Source organism: Rhinoraja longicauda, chromosome 35 (assembly GCF_053455715.1).
Source record: "Rhinoraja longicauda isolate Sanriku21f chromosome 35, sRhiLon1.1, whole genome shotgun sequence".
In the NCBI taxonomy this organism is placed as follows: Eukaryota; Metazoa; Chordata; class Chondrichthyes; order Rajiformes; family Arhynchobatidae; genus Rhinoraja; species Rhinoraja longicauda.
In genome coordinates, this window is record NC_135987.1 from 17560587 (window position 1) to 17579336 (window position 18750).

The 18750-nt window shown below is 42.5% G+C and overlaps 1 protein-coding gene across 1 annotated transcript in view; it reads left to right on the forward strand.

Moving 5' to 3' along the window:
• The window catches only part of lrmda (leucine rich melanocyte differentiation associated), a 694153-nt gene that overhangs the window by 483951 nt on the left and 191452 nt on the right, over positions 1 to 18750 (forward strand). The gene's annotated exons all lie outside the window — the stretch shown is intronic.

An 18750-nucleotide genomic window follows, 5' to 3' on the forward strand; every position in this document is an offset into this window, starting at 1 on the left:
AGTTACTCCATCTTTTTGTGTCTATCTTCGGTTTAAACCAGCATCTGCTGTTCCTTCCTACACAAATCCATGATGTCATTGGATTTAGACCCACGTGTCATAAAACAGGTTCCTGTTCCCTCTCTATCACCGCCTACGTCTCTCGTTTCCCTTTTCCTTGACTCTCAGTCTGAAGAAGAGTCTCGACCCGAAGCTTCACCCGTTCCTTTTCTCCTGAGATGCTGTCTGACTCACTGTTATTCCGGCTTTTTGTATCTATCTTAACATCCTGTTATAGTCAGGAGATGAAATTGCAATTAGAATCATGATGAAGCAGGTAGACCTCTGCTTTGTTAGTCATCCTGTCCATTTTGAACACCTACTTTCCCGTATTCTGACAGAGGGAGTTTGAAATCAACAGCTTCAAATGAGAAAGCACCATATGAAACATCAAGCATGTTTGTTTCAGAAACCTTGTAAAATCCACCGAATCCTGGTTTCAGCCAATGCATTTCTTCTTGAGCTGAGATTCAAGAAAGTTTCAAGCAATGCAGCAGAATACCTACTTTCGTTTATATCCCGCATGATGCGTCTTTGAACACTTGTGTTACTTGATGTGACATTTTGATGGAACCAGCAGCTCAGAATTACCATGTTTCATATAGCATGTGATTATCTGCTAAAACATGAAAAATGAATGCTCTTCCTTTCCACTGGTTCAGCTGTGCACAAACGTTCATCATTCATACAACCTGTGGCAAGGGAAATTGGGTAAAAAGTCGAGCCTTAAGTGATGCTCGTAAGGTCATAAGTAATAGGAGCAGAAATAGGCCATTCGGCCCATCAGGTCTACTCCGCCATTCAATCATGGCTGGTCTATCTCCCCCTCCTAACCCCCATTCTCCTGCCTTCTCCCCATAACCTCTAACACCCGCTGCTTTACCAATGGTTTCACAAAAAGCTGGAGTAACTCAGCAGGTCAGGCAGCATCTCAGGAGAGGAGGAATGGGTGACGTTTCAGGTCGAGACCCTTCTTCAGACTGAAGAAGGGTCTCGACCCCAAACGTCACCCATTCCTTCTCTCCTGAGATGCTGCCTGACCCGCTGAGTTACTCCTGCTTTTTGTGATACCTTTGATTTGTACCAGCATCTGCAGTTATTTTCCTACCCACTGTATTACCAAGTCAACATATTCAACCACTTGGCTTCCTTTGTATTATATTTAATCTGCCCTAATAGTTTGATTTAATTCACATGATCACTGGTGTCTCGAGATCCTCTTCTTTATATTTGTTCCATTGCCAGTAATTGTCCCAGGTTAGGTTTCTGAAATGATCTTGGGGTAAAGCAGGCAAATATTTCACTTATTTTTTTTTACGTTCGCCTAATAAATTCAAATAATCCTTCACGACATTGAAAAGTTTTGCAGAAATATATATATTTTTAAAATCTGGTTGATGGAACTACGACATGTTTCTCCAACATAAAAATGAGCTGGAAAGAGCATTCTGTGAAAATAAGTATATATCACATATGGCAGCCTAGAACAGCACGCAGTATTTCATGTTCACTGAGTAAAAGCACAACAAGAAAAAATATGAAGTACAAAAATAGCAACTCTTGCGTTGACAAAAATGCTTAATATGTGCAAAAAAAAGATGCCTGTTAGGTTTGTGACAAATATTCTCAGTGGCAGAATGCACATTTTGTCTTATTCTGCCCTTTAGGTTAGTTTAATTAATACCAGTAGGCAGCATTGATTTTCATGTCTACTAGTTAGGATCTCTGGGAATCCCAAAGGTCATCTGTACACTGTGCTCTGTCTTTTGCCACCTTGTTGTATGGAGGACATTAGTTACATCTCTCACTGTTGCAGATGGCCTGTGAATAAAGACATCAAGTTAATAGGCAGGATGACAAGCAGCCCTGGTGTCTGGTGCTCTGCTGGTGTAAGTGGCAGGTCAGCACTGATTTCAATACATTAGAGACCCAGGATCTTCAGTTTTTGAGGTTCAGAAAGCAACACTGATGGGAATACACACAGCCGCACCAGTGTACAAGTCGAATAAATGAAAGATATATTTACACTGCCTTTTCTTCCCATATTTTCAGTCACATCTGACTACAATCTGCATAAACAACCGTGCTTAAGAGAGTTCTGTTGTTTTCCAAATTTATGCTTATTTTCAGAAAGGGATTGCTGTCACAATAAACATCACGATTAAAATGTTTTATTACATTCACTCAGCGACCTTAATGGCTTCTCCTGGGTCTTGAGACATTTCTTCAAGGGCGCTTGCCTTGTTTTGTTCAGAGATTTTGCTTTCTTACAAAGAATCATTCATTAGCAAAGCCTCTCCATAATCAGTGCAGTTGCCCAAGGTGACTGAACATTATCTCTGCAATCATCTGATAAAGTAGTAATGTGTGTGGTAGACTGCATGGAGATAACTATCACATGCAAGTGTTTATGTGTTTCACTTTGCACTCTTTTCACTGCAGTTGTTGAAGATAATTTGCTCTGGATAAAAGACTGATCTACCACCCACATGTAGCACAGCCCTCCTGACTGCCAGCTTTATTTCTGCCTTTGATCTCCTAATCTGTAATTTGTTGGATAAAGCACAAGTCTGAACTTGTTAAAAATGTGCTGGCAATTATATAATTGCACTGTGGTGATGTGGCGGGGACAAAATCAATAAACCGCTTCTTTTTCCCATAATGGAGGAATAAAACTCATTCCCACTTTACAAGGAAGGAAGTCTTTGCTGAGATATCTATCACATCCGTCGTAGTAAGTCTTTGCTGAGATGTCTATCGATTGCTCACCAGTGCCAACATTTTGGGGAAAGAATAAGCAGCACTCTGTGAGGCCTCCAGTGTTGTAAAATATCCCAAGGTACTTCAGCAGTGGAACCAGGGCAGGGGAACAGTTGCAAAGTGCTGAGGTTACTAGACTAGAAAAGCAGAGGTCGAGACTAATAATGCAGACTTGTTTAAACCCCCACCAGGGGCAGCTGGGAATTTAAATTCATTTAATTAAATAACCAGGAATAACAACTCAACCATCAATAATGAGTGGACTGTTGTAAAAATCCATTGGGTTCCCTTTTTTGAAGGGAACCTGCTGCCCCTGCTTGGCTGACAAGTAACACCAGGTCCCCAACATTATGTTTAATCTTCTGTGTGCAATTGGAGATGGATAATAAAAAAAATATTGACAAAAATGAATGCCAAGATTTTTGCATTTATATATGGATGACAAAATACAGAAGCCAATTAACTGGCAAACCCTACAAAGCCAACATTTACACCGACCAGCCAAAACATTATGACCACTGACAGGCTAAGTGAATAATGTTGATTACCTTGTTACAATGGCACCTGTCAAGGGGTGGGATTTATTACGCAGCAAGGGAACAGTCAGTTCTTGAAGTTGATGTGTTGGATGCAGGAGAAATGGGCAGGAGTAAAGACCTGAGCGACTTTGACAAGGGCCAAATTGTTATGGCCAGACGACTGGGTCAGAGCAGCTCTGAAACGGCAAGGCTTGTGGGGTGCTCCCGGTCAGCAGTGGTGAGTACCGACCGACAGTGGTCTGAGGAGGGACAAACCACAAACTGGCCGCAGGGTGTTGGGCGCCCAAGGCTCATTGATGCGCGAGGGCAACGAAGGCTATCCCGTCTGGTCCGAACCGACAGAAGGTCGACTGTGGCACAAGTCACAGAAAATTTTAATGGTGGTCACGGGAGGAATGTGTCACAATACACAGTGCATCGCACCCTGCTGCGTATGGGGCTGCACACGGAGGACCAACAGCATATTAGGCGGGTGGTCATAATGATTTGGCTCATCAGGTCATAATGTTTTGGCTGATCGGTGTATTCCCTGTTCCTTAATGTCACGGGACATTGAGCACCTTAAAATGTTCCCCACGAGGTTCTCAGAGTGTTATTAGTTAGGAAACATCAGGAAATCCACCACATGATAATGAAAGATTATGAAGAATTTCCAGAGTAAAAATCAAAGTACTGGAGGAATTCAAAGGGTCAGGCAGCATCAATGGACAGATATTTTTTGGGTCGGTACCCTGTTTCAGAATGATGGAGTTCTCTTGCCCACACTTAAGATCATGTCCTGACAGTCCCTCTTCTTGGGTCTACAGATTCAGAGGACATTTTCCAATTATAATATTTTATATATTCCTCCTTAGCTTTACATAGCACTTCACCTCTCCTTATCTGACACCCTTTTGTCTTCTTTTTATCTCTTGCATTTGTCACTTACTCCGCCCATCTGCCTATCAAACATCCCCTTTGTATCCACCTATCACTTGTTTTTTTTCCTGCCCACACTTATTTTACTCCAGCACTTTGTGTTTTGCATACTATTTAATCACAGTTTTGTAGAACTGTATAAAACAATGTCTGCCGATCTATCCCGGTGTGTACTTCTCACATTTGATCTAAACAAGACTGCACAATAATAGGGCAGCACGGTGGCGCAGCGGTAGAGTTGTTGCCTCACAGCGACAGAGGCCCAGGTTCGATCCTGACGACAGGTGCTGTCTGTACGGAGTTTGTACATTCTCCCCATGACCTGTGTGGGTTTTCTCCGGGAAGCTCCAGTTTTTTCCTCCACTCAAAAGACGTACATGTTTGTAGGCTAATTGGCTTGGTATAAGTGTAAATTGTCCCTGGTGTGTGTAGGATAGTGTTAATGTGCCAGGATCGCTGGTCGGCGTGGACTCGGTGGGCACGGACTCGGTGGGCCGAAGGGCCTGTTTCTGCTCGGTATCTCTAAACTAAGCTAAACAGTCCTGCTCGGTGGAATGTTGCCTATGGTTTACTTTTTTTGTTTAGTTTAGAGATACAGAGCGGAAACAGGCCCTTCGGCCCACTGAGTTTGTGCCAACCAGCGGTCCCCGCACACTAACACTATCCTTCACACTAGGGACAATTTACACAGACACCAACCTACATACTTGTACGTCTTTGGAGTGTGGGAGGAAACCGAAGATCTCGGAGAAATCCCACGCGGTCAAGAGGAGAACGTACAAACACCGTGCATACAGCATCCATAGTTGGGATCGACCCCGGGTCTTCGGCGCTGCAAGCGCTGTAAGGCAGCGACTCTACCGCTGCGCCACCGTGCCGCCCATAATCCTGAATAAAACAGGTGCTGTGGAGCATGCCATGTTTCAAACCATTCAAAGCCCACAGCTTGATGAAGGAGCTTGTTGGTGAATGCAGGCGAAGTTAAATGTGGTGGTTGATGTGTCCATCCATTTTATATCTACAAACCTATACGCAAACCAATGTACTAGCAGAAACATCAGGCAGAGACTAATGTCGGTAAATCCAAGTTACTCTTGACAAATGTAATGGCCTCAAACCCAAATTCAAGATTATCCCAGCGATGAAACGGATTATTTTGCTGGTTTTGTATGTCAGGATAACTAATGCTCTCCAATGTTGAAGCTAGTAGCGTGAATTAATGTTGCAGAAAACCCATCTGTTTGCTGCAATGGCAACAATAATTTGCCTCAAACAAGGCAGCCGTAACAAAGGGAAATGATTCCAGTGTCCTCCGGAGGATCATCATCGGTAAATAAACTAGCAATAAGCTAAAGAAGGCAACATCAGAATAGTTTGATCATAGAATTAGATTTTGAGGAGTAAGATTAGGAGGGAGCGATAGATCAGCCATGATTGAGTGGCGGAGTAGAGTTGATGGGCCGAATGGCCTAATTCTTCTCCTATTCCTTGTGACATTAAGATAGGACAGATTGAAGCTCGGACTGTGAACGTCTATGTGGCACGGTGGCGCAGCGGTAGAGTTGCTGCCTTACAGCGCCAGAGACCCGGTTCGATCCTGACCATGGGTGCTGTCTGTACTCCATGGGAGTTTGTTCATTCTCCCTGTGACCACGTTGGGTTTTTCCGGGTGGTCCGGTTTCCTCCCACACTCCCAAGACATACAGGTTTGTAGGTTAGTTGGCTTCTGTAAATTGTAAATTGTCCCTAGTGTGTAGGTTAGAGCTAGTGTACGGGGTGACCGGAGGTTAGCACGGATTGAGTGGGCCAAAGGACCTGTTTCCATGCTATATCTCTAAGGTCTGCAGATCCAATTGTTGCTAGGCCAATGGCTGAGGTTGGGCTGACTGGAGTTTGGAGCGGAGCAGTGTAACTTGTCAATTTATTCATAAAATGCTGGAGTAACTCAGCAGGTCAGGCAGCATCTCGGGAGAGAAGGAATGGGTGACGTTTCGGGTTGAGACCCTTCTTCAGACTTGTGTAACTTAGACTTGTGTAACTTAGTGTAACTTGTCACTTTATGGATGTCAGTGGAAGGAAGATTCTCTCATCTGGAGAGAAAGGGAATGCAGGGGTTACTTGAAGGTAGAGAAATCAAAAGTTATAGTCTACCACTGGGTTGTAAACTGCCCAAGCGAAATATAAGATGCTGCTCCTCCAATTTGCATTTAGCCTCAAGGTTCAAGGTTTCAAGGTTAGTTTATTGTCACATGTACCAATTAAGGTACAGTGAAATTTGAGTCACCAAACAGCCATACTAAGTGAAAAGCAACAAGACACACAGCCACATAATTAAAGTTAACATAACATCCACCACATTCCTCACTGTCATGGAAGGTAATAAAGTCCAATCATCTCCCTCTGACAATGGAGGAGGCCTAGGACAGAAAGGTCAGTGTGGGAATGGGAGGGGGAATTAAAGTGTTTAGCAACCGGGAGATCAGGTAGATCCAGATGGACTTAGCGAAGGAGTTCAGTAAAATGATCGCCCAGTCTACGTTTAGTCTCGCCGATGTATAAGAGTCCACATCTTGAACAACGGATACAGTAGATGAGTTTGGAGGAGTTGCAAGTGAACCTCTGCCAAACCTGTCCAGGGACTGTCGGGGTCCCTGGACAGAGTCGAGGGAGGAGGTATAGAGGTAGGTGTTGCATCTCCTGCGGTTGAAGGGGAAAGTGGAGGGGGTGGTTTGGGTGGGAAGGGGCGAGTTAACCAGGGAGTTGGAATAGTTCCCGATTTATGGGAGGGATGTGTTGCAGCAAGTGAAATATTGCTAATTAGGAAACCCAGGGCAAATTGCATTTTATACAGAATGAAGTATTATTATGCTTGGAGAATGGTGCACAATTCCATACAGCAAATAGTTGCTTTGCAAATTGATGGTACAAACTCAAAGAGTTGACATTGTGATGGGGAATCTTCAAATTTGTTGTACTGCAGGTGAATGTGTAGGAAGGAACTGCAGATGCTGGTTTAAACCAAAGATAGACAAAAAGCTGAAGGGCGTGCAGCGTAGGTTTACTAGGTTAATTCACGGAATGGCGGGACTGTCATATGTTGAAAGACTGGAGCGACTAGACTTGTATACACTGGAATTTAGAAGGATGAGAGGAGATCTTATCGAAACGTATAAGATTATTAATGGGGTTGGACACGTTAGAGGCAGGAAACATGTTCCCAATGTTGGGGGAGTCCAGAACAAGGGGCCACAGTTTAAGAATAAGGGGTAGGCCATTTAGAACTGAGATGAGGAAAAATGTTTTCAGTCAGAGAGTTGTGAATCTGTGGAATTCTCTGCCTCAGAAGGCAGTGGAGGACAATTCTCTGAATGCATTCAAGAGAGAGCTAGATAGAGCTCTTAAGGATAGCGGAGTCAGGGGGTTATGGGGAGAAGGCAGGAACGGGGTACTGATTGAGAATGATCAGCCATGATCACATTGAATGGCGGTGCTGGCTCGAAGGGCCGAATGGCCTCCTCCTGCACCTATTGTCTATTGTCTATTGAAGTAACTCAGCAGGTCAACAGCATTCCTTTTCTCCAGAGATGCTGTCTGAGCCGCTGAGTTATTCCAGCTTTTGTGTCTATTCCAGGAACCTGAAGTTCCTGGAGTTCCTGTCTGAAGAAGGGTCTCGACCCGAAACGTCACCCATTCCTTCTCTCCAGAGATGCTGCCTGACCCGCTGAGTTACTCCAGCATTTTGTGTCTAGGTTCCCAACCATTCAATTCTGTCTCACACCTTATCTTATATCTCTGGTCTTTGTTTCAACCATCTGCCCATCAAACCCTCTCCTTGCCTTGTATCCACCTATTACCTGCCACACTTTGCCCTGCCCCTCCCCTCTTCCAGCTCCCCCCCCCCACCCCCACCACCCCTCCACAATCAGTCTGAAGATGGGTCTCGACCTGAATTGTCACCTATTCATGTTCTCCAGAGATGCTGCCTGACCTGCTGAGTTACTCCAGCACTTTGTGTCCTTTATGTTCTATTGTTTATAAACTCTCTGTGATGGGAGGGAGAATCTGGTGCATTAAACATTTACAAAGCTACGGGAGGAAGTCAATTTGCACGTAACACTTGATAATCTATTCTCTTTGGTAATATTCAAGTGTGAAGCTTTCGTTATCGTCAGGAGACTGTAATTATATTGAAAGCATAAATCATTTTCGATGCTTATTGGAAAAAGTGTAATTGCAATGAAGTTTCGTTTTTTAAGTTAACTAGCACAGCACATGATGTTTAATTAATCCTGTAACGACTGTCAGATGTACAGGCCATCTGCAGATCAACCATTCCTTTTTAAAGAGAATACATTTCTTCCCTTCATTACGGTGAAGGTGAAAATATATGCGTCTTCAGAGAGGTTTGCCTGGGTCTTAAGCCTTTGACATGGACAACATAGATGTGTCTTTCTTCTCGAGGTGACCCATTGATCAGTAAAACCCAGCCAGATCCTGACACTTGAAAAGCTTAGTCGACCTGTCAGTTCACACCAGCAATTCATCTCCGCCCCTCTCCCAGCTATACTGAACAAGCAACAAAGGTAAAGAGACCAGTCTATCAACAATGTCAGATTTGGACTGGGTAAACTAATTTGCTTCAGGTTTGTATTTGAAAAGCAAAGGAGTACTTGAATGTGTGACGCTGTGGCACAAAGCCAGCTGGGCAGGCAGGGAATGATCCACAGTCAGTAGCTGCGGCAGTTTTATTTAGTGACAGCTGACCTCTGCCTAACATGGCCAAAGACTGTCAAAAGTTGAGGGGATCTGCTAACGTTGAAGACTGTTTGAAGTCGGCTGTGGCAAAAAAAAAGAGCAAGGGTCCCTTCAAGTCTTTCCCACCTTCCGCACACTGGTCACTGTGTGGTCTCGGCAATCCGTCTTCTTCCACGCCAGCACTGATTGTTTACCATTGAGGGACGGCGGTCTCCAGCATCCAAGTCTGTGAAGACAAGGGTATCTTAAGACAAACAACTTCCAAATTAAAAGAATCTTAAACAAAGCTCAGTTGCCGCATTTGTCCCATGGCATTGCTTCTAATTCATGCTTCTCACCTGAATGGAAACAGCCTGCAGGGGTTACATCAGTTACCTGCCGATGCACTGAAAATGATTGATGAGGTGCCTCGGGCACTGAAGTATTCTTTGTCTACCACTCATAATTTATACATCTTATCTCTGTCAGAACAAAAGGCAGGACGGTGCTCATGGAAATGGAGGCTGTTTGGGTTATTGAGTTCAGTACAAACTGATAATTTTGATATCTGTCTGTGAGCTTCCTCATTGAGCCTCGCCAGTTTGTCTGCAGTCTCGGGCTGTATAAACTAAAAAGTTCTGATTAAAACTGCTGGCAGCGGGCTCTGGGAAGTGCAGCTGTGTTGTCGCCACTCTGCTTTAGTACACGGTGCGAGCCAGTTTTTCTTCCCAGTGGCAAGTAAATGAATCGGACAAAGCCCACTTTGGTTTAGTTTAGTCCGAGTCCGCGCCAACCAGAAATCCCCACACATTAACGCTACCCTACACGCACTCGGGACAATTTACGCATACACCAAGCCAATTAACCTACATGTCTGCACGTCTTTAGAGTGTGGGAGGAAACCGAAGATCTCGGGGGAAAACCCACGCGGTCACGGGGAGAACGTGCAAACTCCGTACAGACAGCACTCGTAATCGGGATCGAACCCGGGCCGCTGCCATTGTAAGGCAGCAACTTTACCTCTGCGCCACCGTGCCACCCACTTGTCAGAATGGTACAAGATAATCGTCCATCTGAGCATTTAAGATGTGATCAATCCTACCATCAGACCCCAGGTTTATCTGCAAAGATTCACTCAACCATAGCTTGCATTATCAAGTATATCTTTATGTATATTCTATGTCTTCTGATTTTATTAAGATACTGCAATGTGTCTCTGGGAGATCTGCCTCTACATGTGCCTTAAAGGCACCACTGAGTCTGGGATGGAGAAGACATCCGTGGGGGGATTTTTCACGATAACTGCAATGGTCTGTGCTGTAAAGTTTTGAGTACAGACATTATCCGGGTCATTGTTGCCCTTGCATATGATAATTGAAACAAACTCCCAGGGTTGAATAAACTCAACCCTGGCAATCTCATAAGCTTGCCGAATGTAGACACGAGGAACTGCAGATGCTGGTTTTCCCCCCAAAAAAGAGACAAAGTGCTGGAGGAACACTACAGGTCAGGCAGCAGAGAACATGGATAGGTGACGTTCATATCAGGTACCTTCTAGAGAACATGGATAGGTGACATTCATATCAGGTACCTTCGTCTGTCCATGTGCTCCAGAGATGCTGCCTGACCCGCTGAGTTACTCCAGCACTTTTGTAGCCTTGTTGAAGCAGCTGGACTGCACACGGCATGAAACAGATCCCTCAGGAGAACGAGAAACCGTGTTTGAAAAGTCAAATTGCTGCCTGTGATTTGGAATGCTGGAGATCGCACACATTCTGATCCATGTTTATGAGACTACGTATTGAATTCTAAATCTCCATCACTTAACTTCACTTTGCAGGGAAATCCCAAAGCAGCATTATAACATCTTCACAATAAAGGCCAGGAGTCCCATAAGAGTAGAGAATCCACAGGCCAAAGAATATCTATCCACATATATCTATGGGAAGGTGCGTTGGAGTAAATCTATTGAGATAAACTTGAATTCTGCCTTCCCTACCTCTAGATTAGGGCCATGACCCGAAATGTCACCCATTCCTTCTCTCCAGAGATGCTGCCTGTCCCGCTGAGTTACTCCGGTATTTTGTGTCTATTCTACATTATAGACACTTCGCCATCCATTCATAATAGATTCCTACCATGGGATTTCAAGTATTATCCATGGTTTCTTTGGAGGTGCACAGTGCCATTATTTCTTTGCAATTTGTAGCCGAGACTTTAACTCCACCACTGGACTGCTTATTGATATATGTGCACGCTGTTGAAATAGCTTTTTAAAATGTCAAGTTTCTGTTCTATTTATATGCATCATGCTCCTGATGTATAAAATGCTTTAAGAGTTTTAGATCTCACTCAGTCATGCATAGGCCAAAGCTTACGGATTAATGAAAGGCATAGAGTGGATGTGGAAAGAATGTTTCCACTGGTGGGAGAGTCTAGGACCAGAGGTCATAGCTTCAGAATTAAAGGGCACTCTTTTAAAAAGCAGGTGAGGAGGAACCTCCTTGGTCAGAGGAATTTAGTTGAGTTTAGTTTAGAGATACAGTGCGGAAACAGGCCCTTCGGCCCATGGAGTCCGCACCGACCAGCGTTCCCTGCACACTAACACTATCCTACTCTCACTAGGGACAATTTTTACATTTACCAAGCCAATTAACCTACAAACCTGTACATCTTTGGAGTGTGGGAGGAAACCGAAGATCTCGGAGAAAACCCACGCAGGTCACGGGGAGAACGTACAAACTCAGTACAGACAGCACTCGTAGTCGGGATGGAACCAGGGTCTCCGGCGCTGCATTCGCTGTAAGGCAGCAACTCTACCGCTGCGCCACCGTGACCACAGCGGTTAATCTGTGGAACTCATTGCCACAGAGGGCTGTGGAGGCCAAGTCAGTGGATATTTTTAAGGCAGAGATAGACAAGTTGTTGATTAGTACGGGTGTCAAGGGTTATGGGGAAAAGGCAGGAAAATGGGATTAGGTGGCAGAGATCAGCCATGATTGACTGGCGGAGTGGACTGGATGGACTGAATGGCCTAATTCCACTCCTATAACTTGTGACCTCAAAACAAGTTATTTCAAGGTGTAATTACTTTACCTCATTTAGATAAATGATTAGCTTCCTTTTATTCTTGTCACACACCAGAAAAATCTGTTTTAAATAGTATGCTCTGTAGCTTTGGATAGTATTTGTGTAGTGTTTGCAACCTGTTCACAAAAAGGTGATTGTAACTTATTGTGGCCCATCCTAGCTTATCACCTTGATTCTCAGATTCAGTCCCACTGTGACTTCTCTTTTCTTTGGTTTCTGACACCACTGAGACCATTGAATCGCAATGTACACTGAAGCACCTAAACCACATCTTCAGTCTGTGCACATTACAGCTCTGAGGGCTCAACTCTGAATTTAACAGTTTTAGTCACTTGCCTTGATAGGGCCATTGAAGCAGGCCCTTTGACCCAACTTGTCCATGCTGACCAAGGAATCTTTATGTACTAGACCTATTTTCCTGCATTTGGCCAATATCCTTCTGACCATTGTCACCTTCCTCTCAGCCAATAATGAACCGTTCTACATTTCCTTGAACATTTTCACTGTGTCGGCATTGTTTTTTTCTATCTCTCTCTCTGTTGCTCTTTTTGATCATTGATACTGATACCTCCTTCAAACGGTTCACCTGTGATGAACCAGAATTCCTCATCTTCTCTTGAGATGAGCAAATAATGGATCGACTGGGCTTATATTCACTGGAATTTAGAAGGATGAGAGGGGATCTTATAGAAACATGTAAAATTCTTAAGGGATTGATTGGACAGGCTAGATTCAGGAAAAATGTTCCCAATGTTGGGGAAGTTCCAGACCCTCCCACTAGTGGAAACATCCTCTCCACATCCACTCTATCCAAGCCTTTTACTATTCTGTATGTTTCAATGTGCTCCCCCCTCATTCTTCTAAACTCCATAGTGTTCCATTGAAGGTCACAGATATTCCCATTATTCTCTCTACCCCTCTTCCTCTCTGCGACTTAAGACACATTTATTTTTCCACTTTCCCAGTTGTGATGAAAAGTTATCAACCGGAAATGCCAAGCTTTTTTTTTCTGTCCCCCTACACACTGAGTCTCTCCAGCATGTTCTGCTTTTATTTCAGATTCCCAAGATCTGCAACATTTTGCATATCAAGCTGTGGTCTCGATTTTGTGAATGTCTGCTTAGGTTCCATTCAGCTGGCTTCCTGTGAAGTAAAACATTCCTTTTGCAAACAGTTCGCATATCTCATAAGTATGACAGAAGTTGTGTTTGCTGCACCTTTCTTGGTATTCGTGTGTTCTTCCTTCACTTGCCAAAAACATAACAAGAAGGATGTGATGAGTGGCATATAGTTTCAAAGAAACCCAGCAGATTGAAATTTAATTTATTAGTTCTTAAACATCCTCTGGCTAAATAGGCTGAATCATAAGGTTTGTTTTATCATTAACTTTGAACATTAGTTGTTGCTTTCAGGCTGTCACCACTTTAATGATTGTGTCATGTCTCTGCCGACTTGTCTCCTGTGGAATATGGAATGAGTTGCCAGAGAAAGTAAGGAGGCAGAAACAATAACGACGTCTAAATCACATTTGGATGGGTACATTGATAAGATCGACTCCACACAGAGAGCACCCAAGGTCTTGATTGAATCCGGGTCTCTGGTGCTGTGGGACAGAGGTTCTACCAGCTGTGCCATCGTGCTGCCCAGTTAGTGGCATCCGTCCATCTGCGGGACAATATTACAGTGCACGTATTTAACTGGTTAGAAGGGAATGAGCCTTTTGTAAGCATCAGCTGAATCTTGATGTTAACTACACTTTCAGATTGCAATATTGTTAGCAGCTCATTTTTTAATTATTTGGCCTCGTCTGATTGATGCTTTCAGGCTCCTCCTCCTCCTTGGGTGGTTCTTCAGCCTTGAGGGTGACCTACTTCTATTCTGGTCATGAGATGACTGATGAGGACAGTGTGGGAACCACAGATCACCCACTGATGGGGCAGGAGGTGACTGATGGAATGGGCAAATGGCCATATACCAACATATGCACGCAAGAATGAGATTCAGAAAAATGCCTTTTCGCACTTGAAGCCTGTTCTGCCTCTTAATAAGATCATGGCTGCTCTGATTGTAATCTCTTTCCATATTCCTATCGACTCACCCTTGTTTATCAAGGCTCTTTGTAACTGCCTGAAAAAAACTGCTTCCACCAATGCATGAAAATTCTTAATACTCACTCCCAATCCTTCAGAAAGAAAATGTTGAAACAAAGAACTGCGGATGCTGGTTTATACCAAAGATAGATATCATGTCTTAGAGTAACTCAGCAGGTCAGGCAGCATCTCTGGTAAAACAGGATAGGTGCGTTTCGGTAAAATAGCAACATCACAGGCACATAGATAATGTACAAAAACATAAATTGCACATAAATTCTCCAAGGCAATGTAAAGAACATAACTGCAACAAAAAAAAAACCCATTAATACACAAATACACAATTAAAACACAATTATCAGTCTATAGAAGGCTTCTGACCTGACATATTGCCAATCCATTCCCTCCACAAATGCTGCTTAACCTGCTGAGTTCCTCCACACTGAAACTTTATTTCAATCAAGATTGCAGCATCTGCAGTTCGCTGCATCTACAATTAATATCTCCCACACTAAAGTTTGTAGCCCACTTTAAAACAGGATGAAACTGTGACTAATGTAGTTCAGGAATATGACACGTGGTCTGACACACACTGAGGCACGGTTGGTCCACGACAAATTTCCTTTTGCCCAAGAACTTTTTGATACATCTCTACTATTTTTATTTTGTTTGCAGTTGTTTTATAACGTGTTCATTGCTGCAGTTTTCCTATGTTCACATCATCTCCAGTCTGAAGAAGGGTCTCAAACCGAAATGTCTTCCATTCCTTCTCTCCAGAGATGCTGCCTGTCCCACTGAGTTACTCCAGCATTCTGTGTCTATCTTCTGAAAGGGATACCTGCTCAAAGATTTTCTCCAGTGTTTTTAGTGTTTTTCTGCCAGGAAGTTAAAAGACGAGGAAGTGTAATATATTAAGATCTGTATTATGGTTTACTGCAACATTATAGTAATTATTGAAAATAATATATTTGTAATGGCAAAGGTATGCTCTTTCAAGTTTGTTTGATTCAGTAAATTTTTAAAAAATGTTATCACGACTTGCACTTATTCTTTTGAAAAATATTCTTGCAGTCAACTTCCGAGCATGCTATTTAATGTTTCGAGTCTTGCAATTATTAAAGACAAATAGTTTTTGCAATTATTCATTTATATTAGCTTTTGACTGATTATGCTAAAATCTTGTGGAGATTTATTTTGTGAATTTAAGGCAGTGGCGATCGTCAAAGGGATAAGCTGTATATTTTCTAGACTTTGGGTGCTGTTTGTGAAACCGTGCATCTAAATGACAGCATTATGTTTTCAAGGACATTATTTATTGTGGGTAATGTGTGGTAGTTTCTAAATGGGACCTGGGTGCTGTTATTTTCCATACTACGATTAGCTGGCTGGCCCACTACAAAGTCAAAATAAGTCATAACACGCGATTGCTTAACTATCTGCTAAGTCTTTAGCAAATGTTTCCAGCACAATTATCTTAGAATGGATCCACTGGGTATGCAGATTAGATTGGATATACTTCAGGAATGTCTAAAATTTGAGACCTCACCTTTATAAAAAGCTTAGCAGTCTCTGGATCTGAAATCTCGTCAGGTGTATCTTGTTCAGTCCCCGCACGGATTAGCAAAGTGTAGATATCCACATGGAAGAATTTGTTAAATCTATATTCTAAAGTTCAATCATGTAGGAGGGGAAAAGATACAATAAACATGTTCTGCAGCATCTATTTGCTGTTTATGCCTTTTGAAAAAACATAAAAACTATTGCAGTAAATATGCATGTCTTATTTATGTGCGAATGCTCCACAGTGCGTGTGCTGATGTATAATGTTTGGGCAAAGAATAACAGAATGAACACAACTGAGTGATGGAGTGCTTATTTTCCTTGAAACAAAAAAATGTTGCACAGAATCAGTGATGCTGCATTTATCATTGCACTTGAGAGCTTCGCAGCAGGTTCTTAAAACACATAAACTGTTGCAAATGGAGTGCTTTATTTTGTTAAGCATTCTTGTGTGCAGGCGAGAAATTATTGTTTTAATCTGAAAAATTTATAACAATAGTTTGTAAGTATGCCTCAGCCCCCATAACGTTGCATTATGTTAAGTCTACAATTTGAAAATATCATGTTTATGCAGCTGAGCAGAACATTTTTTCCAACAATGGTAGCAAATCAATAATTGCATCATAGATCAAGTGCTTTTTATTTTTCAGCGTAACCAGATTGTAAAGTGTTTAGATACTTCTGTAACACCCTTTATATATTTTTTGTGAGATGTAAACATATCAAGTAAAAATCAATATTCATCTTTTCAACACTTGTACTTCTGTTTAATTGGATCTAAGCATTGCTGCGTTATTAGTTTCAATAGTTAGAATTATGACCGTAAGAGACTTTAAATGCTATTGAGTCATTTTAAAACCAAAGTTAAACTCAACCAAAAATATCGATAGATAGGGATGTGAGTTAAGTGCATTGGTCTCTGTGCAATGATTTTTAAAAAAATCTTTGAGTAGATCTAAGAACTACGAGATTTCCAGAGGAAATTATTACAAAAATACATTTAAATCAGTCTAAATGTGTAGGAAGGAACTGCAGATGCTGGTTTAAACCGATGATAGACACAAAATGCTGGAGTAACTCAGCGGGAAAGGCAGCATCCCTGGAGAGAAGGAATTGGTGACGATTTGGGTCGAGTCCTTTCTTCAGACTAGTCAGGGGAAAGGGAAACGATAGATATATACAGTGATGTAGAGAGGTGTACAATAAATGAATGAAAGAAATGCAAAAAAGTAGTGATGATAAATGAAACAGGCCAAATCAGTCTACATGAATTAATTTCAAGAGTACAATTTAAGATATCTGTGTGAACTTGAAACAGTTACTCAAACTAACTGCTTGTAATTGATCAGTTAGGTTCTGTACATCATAAGCATATTGACTGAATGCTGCCACGACTTGAGATATTTCTCTTCATCACCAAAATACCTCATGACTTAGAATAGTGCAGAACAGAAGGTAGTTCAATTGACCTGTCATGGTGTTGCCAGCTGTTTGAAGGAGATGTCCAATTTAGTCCCACAACTAATCTTTTCCCCACAGACCTGCAAAGGAATGCCCTTTAAGTGTCAAGTTGCCTTTCAAAAGTTAATGTGGAATCTGACTGAACCTCACTAACCCTTTTTTTTGGTGCAAATCAGTTGTTGCAAACGTTTGGAATTTTCAACAATGCCCTATCTCCTTTCAGGCAATCTATCAGTTTTGGGGTAAATTAGACCGCGTTGGTTTAAAGTTATTATCATTATGTGTATAACGTAAAAAAAGATATGATGACTTGACATACTAGAACAGCTAGCTCAGGGAATGGGAGATATCATATAATAATAATAATAATAATGTATTACATTTATATAGCGCTTTTCATACACTCAAAGACGCTTTACAGGGATTTAAAGAACATAGGGAAGTGAATAAATAGATAAATAAGTAAACGAACAGAGAAAGGAGACAGAAGGTGAGGTGACCTTCGGTGGTTGAAGGCAGTACTGAACAGGTGAGACTTCAGTGATGTTTTGAATGTGGTGAGTGAGGAGGAGTCTCTGACGGTTTGGGGTAGTGAGTTCCATAGGGTGGGAGCAGCGATGGAGAAAGCCCTGTCCCCCCAGGATCTGAGTTTGGTCCGGATGGGGGGAGATAGGAGATTGGCAGCAGCAGAGCGGAGGGTGCAGGTGGGAGTGTGCCTGTGGAGGAGGTCAGTCAGGTAGGATGGGGCCAGGTTATGGAGGGCTTTGTAGGTCATGAGGAGGATTTTGTACTGGATTCTCTGGGGGTGATATGGTCACGGATCGGGGTGTGGGTGAGTAGACGGGCAGCGGAGTTTTGAATGTATTGAAGTTTACTGATGATTTTTGAGGGTGCGCCATAGAGGAGGCTGTTGCAGTAGTCCAGTATAGACCTGATATGGAGAAAAAATTCTTCACCCAGAACATGGGGAACTCTCTCCCACACAAAGCAGTGAAGGAGGTCATTGTGTTTGGGAATGAGGTAGATAAATTTCTACCTCAGGTTGATTTCTACCTCAGGTAGATGAGGCAGATAAAGTCTGAATAAGTGTCTTGACCCAAAATGTCATCCATTCTTTCTCTCCAGAGATCCTGCCTGTCCCGCTGAGTTACTCCAGCATTTTGTGTCTATCTTCGATTTAAACCAGCATCTGCAGTTCCTTCATGGATACATTTCTTAATGCTAAAGGGATTAAAGGATATGGGTGGAAGACGGGAAGTGATTACTAAAAGTGAATGTTCTGCCCTGATTGTGTTGAATGTTGGACCAAGCATGAAGGGCTCGAACAGCAACTCTCTCTTGCTATTTTCCCTATTTCTAAGTATAATGTTAAAGTGTGAAATGTAAATACTGCAGATGTTGCAAATGTGAGGTAAAAACAAAGTGTTGCAAACACTGCAGGTCAGGCAGCATCTGTGAAAAGAGAAACAGCTTTAACATTTCAAAATCTGGGCCTTTTATCAGATAGTTTTCACTCCATGTTCTCCTGTACATTTGCAATGATTTCTATTGATAAGATC